General features: G+C 46.0%; 1 long non-coding RNA gene across 1 annotated transcript in view; it reads right to left on the bottom strand.

Moving 5' to 3' along the window:
• Positions 1 to 6716: 6716 nt before the first annotated feature.
• The window catches only part of LOC137525855 (uncharacterized), an 84746-nt gene continuing 82494 nt past the window's right edge, over positions 6717 to 8968 (bottom strand). Inside the window, exon 4 of the long non-coding RNA XR_011023035.1 lies at positions 6717 to 7496. This is a non-coding gene — a long non-coding RNA (uncharacterized lncRNA). The remainder of the gene's footprint in view (positions 7497 to 8968) is intronic.

Raw genomic sequence — 8968 nt, 5'->3', positions numbered from 1 at the left:
TAAGAATTACATTATCCAGACTTAATAGCATCTTTAAAATCAGAATCTGAAGCACGCCACTGAAGAGGAGCAGATTGTCCTTAATAATCACTGAGATTACAGACTCTTAACCGTAAAGACCTATTGCATTCCGTAGCCTCAGCAATATATGCTTTTGCTGCTGCTTCCTTTGCTATTAATTTAAAGGAAACATGTTATTTTCTATGTAGTATCATCTGTGCTAAAATCAATTTCATCCTTTTTTAGTTAGATAAATATGAAATATATTCTATGAATATTTCATATTGTACAATTCCACCACCTGGTGGAGCTCCATGCAATTTTTAGAATTTGTCAAAAAAAAAACAAAAAAAAACAAAACACATTTCCTTAACTGGTCAACAATGTCATAAAATCACTGATGTTGCCCCTTCTCTTGCTACATAGTATCACTGATGTAGTCCCGCCTCTTGCTACATAGTATCACTGATGTAGCCCCGCCTCTTGCTACATAGTATCACTGATGTAGTCCCGCCTCTTGCTACATAATATCACTGATGTAGCCCCTCCCCTTGCTACATAGTATCACTGATGTAGCCCCGCCTCTTGCTACATAGTATCACTGATGTAGCCCCTCCCCTTGCTACATAGTATCACTGATGTAGCCCCCCCTCTTGCTACATAGTGTCACTGATGTAGCCCCTCCTCTTGCTACATAGTATCACTGATGTAGCCCCTTCTCTTGCTACATAGTATCACTGATGTAGCCCCTCCTCTTGCTACATAGTGTCACTGATGTAGCCCCTCCTCTTGCTACATAGTATCACTGATGTTGCCCCTCCTCTTGCTACATAGTATCACTGATGTAGCCCCTCCTCTTGCTACATAGTATCACTGATGTAGCCCCGCCTCTTGCTACATAGTATTACTGATGTAGCCCCTCCTCTTGCTACATAGTATCACTGATGTAACCCCGCCTCTTGCTACATAGTGTCACTGATGTAGCCCCTCCTCTTGCTACATAGTATTACTGATGTAGCCCCTCTTGCTACATAGTATCACTGATGTAACCCCGCCTCTTGCTACATAGTATCACTGATGTAGCCCCGCCTCTTGCTACATAGTATCACTGATGTAGCCCCGCCTCTTGCTACATAGTATCACTGATGTAGCCCCTCCTTTTGCTACATAGTATCACTGATGTAGCCCCGCCTCTTGCTACATAGTATCACTGATGTAGCCCCTCCTCTTGCTACATAGTATCACTGATGTAGCTCCGCCTCTTGCTACATAGTATCACTGATGTAGCCCCTCCCCTTGCTACATAGTATCACTGATGTAGCCCCTCCTCTTGCTACATAGTGTCACTGATGTAGCCCCTCCTCTTGCTACATAGTGTCACTGATGTAGCCCCTCCTCTTGCTACATAGTATCACTGATGTAGCCCCGCCTCTTGCTACATAGTGTCACTGATCTAGCCCCTCCTCTTGCTACATAGTATCACTGATGTAGCCCCTCCTCTTGCTACATAGTATCACTGATGTAGCCCCGCCTCTTGCTACATAGTATCACTGATGTAGCCCCTCCTCTTGCTACATAGTGTCACTGATGTAGCCCCTCCTCTTGCTACATAGTATCACTGATGTAGCCCCTCAACTTGCATAAATAGACAGGGCTAGTAGGATTACATCAGTTGGACATTAGTGTTGCTCTCTATGAGTAGCTACTCATAATTGAAATTTAAAATAGATAGCGCTGCCCGTGGCCGAGGGGTAGTTAACTTACTTATGCCGTCGCCTACAGACGATGTGTTCCACTCACGGGCCACGTAACTCCACTACTTCCTTCCTCAAACCCGTACGGAGGAAGTAGTGGAGTTACGTGGCCCGCAAGTTTGCTTTGAAACATTAACATGGGACCTTGCAGCTCTTCAGATGAGTCACAAAGAGACTTAAAGGACACATCCGAGGAGGATAAAAATAAAAAATCCACTTACCTGGGGCTTCCTCCAGCCCCTGGCAGCCATCCTGTGCCCTCACCGCAGCTCCGCTCCCCGCCGGTGGCCCGGGGTCCCCTCCGGTTCCTGAGGCCTGCTTGTGTTCCAGCGTGCGTCTCACGTAGTCGCACTGACGTTATCCGGACTGTACTGCGCAGGCGCAGAGCTACTTACAGTCCGATTGACGTCAGTGCGACTACGTGAGACGCATCCGGTGGAGCGCATGAGAAGCTGACCTGGTGAGGACGGCTTCTCCATCGGAGGGGACCGGGAGCCACCAGAGCTGCGACGAGGACACAGGATGGCTGCCAGGGCCTGGAGGAACCCCAGGTAAGTGGATTTTTTTTATGTTTATCCTCATCGGACCTTCCCTTTAAAGCAAATCATGGAGACCCCCGTACCATTCTTCAATCAACCATCTATTTTCTGTCTCCCTCCTTATCTCATTCATTCAATTCCTCTATATTTCCCCCCAGCTTCCTCTTTTATCAAGGCCGGGGCTGCCATTAAGGCAAAGGGGTCAATTGCCCCAGGGCCCCCGACCACGGGCGGGCCCCCAGACCCCCTAGGTGGTCTCGCCCCCCTGACTGCTTCCAAGTCCCTGGGGCCCCTGCATGATGTGTGGCTGCATAGTAATTACTCGACCTTCCCGGCAGCTGCTCCATCCGCGTTCTGTCTTCAGCCTCGCTTCCTGCCTCTTGTCCATAATCCAGTGCAGGTTATGTGTAAATGACATGGACCGCATGGAGAAGAGGCAGGCAGCGAGGCTGAAGACAGAGAATGGACAGAGCAGCTGCTGGGACAACCACACATCGTGCAGGGGCTCTGGGGACTCGGGAGCAGTCGGGGAGACCACCTGGGGGTGTGGTAGCTGGGGGCTAACTTTATGGGGGAGGGTGCCCAGGTTAGGTTTGCCCCTGGGCCCTGGTGCCACTTAAACCAGCCCTGTCTGTTCTCTCCCTCCTCTCGTTCAGTTCCTCTGCATTTCCCCAGCCTTCTTTGTTGTCTGTCCCCCTCCTTCTCTCATTCTTTTCTGGGTGCCCAAATTTCAGGGTGCCCTTTTTGACGTATGCCAATTGTCTGTCCCCCTTTATCTATATTTCCCCCAGCCTCCTATGTTATCTGCCTCCCTCCTTCTCTCATTCAGGTCCTCTATATTTCCCCAGCCTCCTCTGTCATCTGCCTCCCTCCTTCTCTCATTCAGGTCCTCTATATTTCCCCCAGCCTCCTATGTTATCTGCCTCCCTCCTTCTCTCATTCAGGTCCTCTATATTTCCCCAGCCTCCTCTGTCATCTGCCTCCCTCCTTCTCTCATTCAGGTCCTCTATATTTCCCCCAGCCTCCTATGTTATCTGCCTCCCTCCTTCTCTCATTCAGGTCCTCTATATTTCCCCCAGCCTCCTATGTTATCTGCCTCCTTCCTTCTCTCATTCAGGTCCTCTATATTTCCCCCAGCCTCCTCTGCTGTCTCCCTCCTTCTCTCATTCAGGTCCTCTATATTTCCCCCAGCCTCCTCTGTTGTCTGTCTCCCTCTTTCTCTCATTCAGGTCCTCTATATTTCCCCCAGCCTCCTCTGTTATCTGCCTCCCTCTTTCTCTCATTCATGTCCTCTATATTTCCCCAGCCTCCTCTGTTGTCTCTCTCTCTTTTTTCGCTCCCATCTCCTCCCTCTCTTATTTCTATCTTCCTCTCCTCTTCTAATTCTGCTTGTTGGAAAACACTTTCCTGTCACTAATGGTGACTCAGACATGGAAACACCTCTAATTTATTGATCCCGAGGCAGGAGGGGAGCCTCAGAGGCATTAAGCATCCATAGGTACACTGGAATGTCACAGGCTAATTGACACAGTAGCAGCAAATGGCTAATAATGAGTTTTCTGTGACAATATCATCCATCAGGCAGCAGGAACAGCCCAGGATGAGCTCTCTGCACATAGGAGACATTACAGACTGAGAAGCTTCACTCAATCAAGGCCACTGGTGGGGCCGCCGTCTGATATCTTCTCGGGGAATAGAAAAGCCTTTTTCTGGGGATGATTTTCCAAGTAACTCACCAAAGGAATGTAAAAAAATCAATGTCCACCTCCTGCACAGAGCGCTCAGGCCTCCTCTGAGGCCCTCCATTATCCTGCTCAGTATAATTGAACAGATGGACGGGTTTATTTTGGCTTGGTACATATGTAAAACATAAGCAATATTTAAGCTGGGTGTATCCAAAGTCCCGTCCCCCAGGAGGACATATCGCTCTCATTCATTGCACTCAGTATTGGAATTACATCCCATTCACTAGTCTGTGAGTCTCTGTTCTGCATGTGGCCCAGCTAAGGCCTGGTATAAGCTGGCAGCTCCAGTAAGTCATACATAGTGCTTTGGGGTATTTGAGGTCTATTTATACACAGGGCCGGTTCTAGACTTTTTGATGCCTGAGGCAAACTTGTGAGGATGCCCCCCGATTTGGAATGATCGCACAGCACCCGACAATTTGCTCTGCTTCATTAAACTACTTTACTGTAGCAGCTATGTCCAAAAAGCTGTCCCTGCTGCCACTCGTCATGGCCGATCGCGCGCTCTCCCACAGGAACACATTCATTGATCTTATTCCACGTATGAAAGCCCGATGCCATCTACGAGATGGCTCCGTCTTTCACAAAGCCCATACTGCGCATACGGAAGATATGTGCGAGGATATCTTGTGGCCTGATAGTAAAATTACATGTACAAACATATTTATTTAGGGACTGAACTTTTTAATATGTATGTCAAGAAGGTATATTACAGTTACTTTTTAAATTATGGGCTTGTAAATAGTGACGGATGCAAAACTAAAAAAATGCACCTTTATTTCCAAATAAAATATTGGCACCGTATATTGTGATAGGGATATAAATGAAATGGTGTAATAACCGGGACAAATGGACAAATAAAATATGTGGGTTTTAATTATGGTAGCATTTATTATTTTAAAACTATAGTGGCCGAAAACTGAAAAATAATGAATGTTTTCAATTTTTTTCTTAATCTTCCCATTAAAATGCATTTAGAATAAAATGGCAAAGAAAGCGTGACGCGGTCTTAAAGTAGTTAAGGGGTAAGCCCATTAATTTATCTGTATGCTTTTAGGTTGTGGGAGGAAATCAAAGAACCTGGAGGAAGCCCACTCAGGCACAGGGAGAGCACACAAACTCCGTACAGATAGAGCCCTGGCTGGGATGTGAAACCGAGGTCCCAGCCCTTTAAGGTGAGAGTGCTAACCACTACGCCACCGTGCAGCCCAGTTGTTATAACGTCTGCTGCCTGTGCTCAGTGTACTGGTAATGTGGGTTTTTATTTTTACCCCGGAGGGCCCCTTTATCTGCATAGGTTCCCTTTAGTTTCCCTACATTGTCTTTCCCCTAATTCTTATCCCCATAGACAGCTGCCTCAGGTTGGCAGTTTATAGGCCTCTTATTTCTGGGAATCAGCAGCTGGGGATGATGCTGCGTTCATTCCATCCATATATTATAACCTCACTTCAAGGAGAAAGTAGTTCTGGCTGTAAACGTGAAGCATATTTCCTCCTCAGCAGACAAATGTTCCCTGCTACCCCCAGCGAAGGTGAAACCACAGGAGACCCTCATATAATGTTCCCCCATAGCGCGGAGTGACGCGGGCGGCCCTCCCTCCCCCGCTTCCAGCAGCATCGGCACAGAAACCACATGTGTGTATTTTTCTTTTCTGCGCGGTGGTGAAATCGCCCGTCATTACCCCCGGGCGGGCGGCGGGCTTCCATTCCACAACCTGAGCCTCTTAGGTACAATTGTTTTTGGAAAGAATCCTTGGGCTCTCCTCCTCGGATTTTCTCTTTCCTCCCAGTCTCCTGGGCACAAGTGAAATATGTGCGGCCAGAAACTATGTGCTGGCTTCTGGAATATACTCCTCAGGCCCGCATGTACAAATGTGTGTGTGTTTTCTGGTGACAGAATGATTAAACATCATTGTGGAGAATTCCTCCACCCTGACTTGTGTGTCCTTACAAGGTGTGTCTGCTTCTCATACAGACTGACAGCGGCTCTGCTTTCACTGTACTCCAATGCCGTCAGCAGAATGCGGAGATAAACTCTTACAGATAAAGGGGGAAGGAGGGGAATTGATCAAATCCTTGTGTTCTCTTTTTTTCTTCTGGGTTCCCACTTTGTGCGTGAAATTACTTTCCAGAGATAAGAAAGTTTAGTTGAAATGTGAAAAAAGGCTCATACACATGTGCAACTATTACGACCAGCTATGGTGCAAACATGACCTGTTGGCGATGGTTGGGTGTGCGTATATGTGACAAACGACTAGACGAGTGACTGATAACAGGTAGTTTGCCCGATCTAACCGGTGGATCAACTTACGCGACTGTTGGGCTGATATCGGGCAGTTGATCTGCAGTTCAGCTGTGGTGAAGTAGGCTTCAGGATGTACGAGAGTGTCCTGCAAGCGCCAGAGCAATCTCCTCCTAGGAGTTAAATGTAGATTCAGGTTAGCACACCGGCTTATAGATGCAATCATTCTGTTTATTGCTTCATCAGCACATAATGCATGACAATTGTTTTAGGGCCACTGAGGGTCCCCATTCTTCAGAAAGTGCAGAAAAACATGTTGTTTTCCTGCACTTTCTGAAGAAGGGGACCCTCCGTGGCCCCGAAATAATTGTCATGTATTATGTGCTGATGAAGCAATAAACAGAAATGTTGCATCTACAAGCCGGTGTGCTAACCTGAATCTACATTCAACTGCATATTAGTTTGGTGACTTGGCACCTAAAGTTATGCACCCATACTTTGGGTAAGGTGTGCCACCCTTGCAACCTTTTGGACTCCTGAGGAGTTAGATACAGAATGGTGTTGCCACCAGTGCAGATCTTGCGTAGTAATGGCAGCAGGTGGGTGTGAGAGCATCTTACAGTGTTCTCCCCAGAATTTTTTTCCAGCCGGGTGGCAGGAAAAATTAGTCGGGTGGGGCGGGATGAGAGAATGCAGGGCCGGTGCTTCTGTGTGCAACTCTGCTTACAGATGTTGATCCAGGGATTTTATCTGATTGCCATCTGGAGTCAGGAAGGAATTTTTCCCTTTTGGGGCTAATTGGACCATGCCTTGTGGGTTTTTTTTCGCCTTCCTCTGGATCAACAGAGGTATGTGGGGGATGGGCTGGAGTTGTACTTTGTACTGGTTGAACTCGATGGACGTATGTCTTTTTTCAACCAAAATAACTATGTAACTAAGAATAGCAGGAGGTGAGCTGATAACAACCGGGTGCTAACCAAAACTAGCCAGGTGGAGCACCCGGCTAAAAGAGCCTGGGGAGAACACTGAGCTACCTGAGGCAAAGACTTTTGGACAATGGCTTTGGTCTAAGAAGGGCGGAAAAGAAATTCCTTATTTCCAAGGAAAGCATCAAGGACAGACTGAGATTCTACAAGAGGTGCAATGACTGGACAACAGAAGTCTGGAGCAAAGTTCTTTGATGAAGCCTCCTTTCAGCCATTTTGATAATTGATTGCCTGGAAAAGAAAAAGTAAAAGATATGAGTCCTCTATCTTTCCAATCCTGAGATAATCCAATAGGGTTGTTTCCCGTTTAAAGTGGACCCAAATTAAAAATACAAGATTTCAGAAATTAAATCTATTTTCTAAATTATAATAATAAATAGCAGGCTTTTTTTCAGATGCATGATGACAAATATAAAATATTTTACATTTATTGGAGGAACCCCTCCCTTCCTTTAATATTGCCGGGACAGAATCTGGCAAACTGGTGGAGTAGGTGGTGTCCGGCAAAGAAGGAATTGCTAATGGCTGCCACCTGTATAACCCGAGTTATGAAAAGAGATGGGTGAAAAGCATGCACTGAAATGCTCATAGGCTTGAAGGAGTGTTCATTTATCTTTGTATGTGTCAGTGGTGCAACTAAACATTTTGAATTAAACATTTTTTTGGTTTGGGTCCGCTTTAAGAAATGGGCCGACTAACTCAGGAATAAAGAATGGTATCAAAACGTCCTCCAAGAGCAACTTCTCCCAACAATCCAATTGCAATTGAAGAATTGGAGGTAAGAAGCACTTCTATACTGATGTAGCGATGTGCCTGGTCTGTTGGTTCCTCAGCACAACAAACCAAGAATAGTCAATGAAGTGATGAGACCGGCACCATTTAATGATAATTATTTCTCTTTATGTTTCGGAGGGTATACCTCCTTTTTCAAGCTTGCTATCTCTCTAATGATCAGTCACATACATTGTTCACATTTATATATTGTTGCAACATGGAGATTCAACCGAAAACACGCATTGCAGCTGCCTCTGGTGACTTAGTTCTCGGTATACGGACCTGATGGGGAACTTCAGTATTATGTAGATGCGTGTGCAAGAGTCACGCCCTCTCAATCCAGGTTCAGCTTGATGGTGATCTATGTACTACAAGGATGATAGATTGCAAGTGGCTCAGCGGTCAAATCATTGAAATTTTGGACTCGTTGCCAGAAACCTCCCCAGATCTTTATCCCATGGAGAACCTGTGGTCCAATCTCAAACAGCAGGTGGCCCAACAGAAGCCCACTAATTGTGATAATTAATGATTATATCCGGTATGCCGCAGCGAATTGCAGAAGTCGTAAAGAAGAAAGGTCAACAGGCTAAACACTGACTATACATACAGTGTGTTGCAAAAGTATTCGGCCCCCTTAAAGTTTTCCACATTTTGTCATATTACTGCCACAAACCTGAATCAATTTTATTGGAATTCCACATGAAAGACCAACACAAAGTGGTGTACATGTGAGAAGTGGAACGAAAATCATACATGATTCCAAACATTTTTTACAAATAAATAACTGCAAAGTGGGGTGTGCATAATTATTTGGCCCCCTTTGATCTGAGTGTAGTCAGTTGCCCATAGACATTGCCTGATGAGTGCTAATGACTAAATAGAGTGCACTTGTGTGTAATCTAATGTCAGTACAAATACAGCTGCTCTGT

This window comes from Hyperolius riggenbachi, chromosome 7 (assembly GCF_040937935.1).
Source record: "Hyperolius riggenbachi isolate aHypRig1 chromosome 7, aHypRig1.pri, whole genome shotgun sequence".
NCBI classification, from domain to species: Eukaryota; Metazoa; Chordata; class Amphibia; order Anura; family Hyperoliidae; genus Hyperolius; species Hyperolius riggenbachi.
This window is presented reverse-complemented; position numbering and strand designations above follow the sequence as displayed.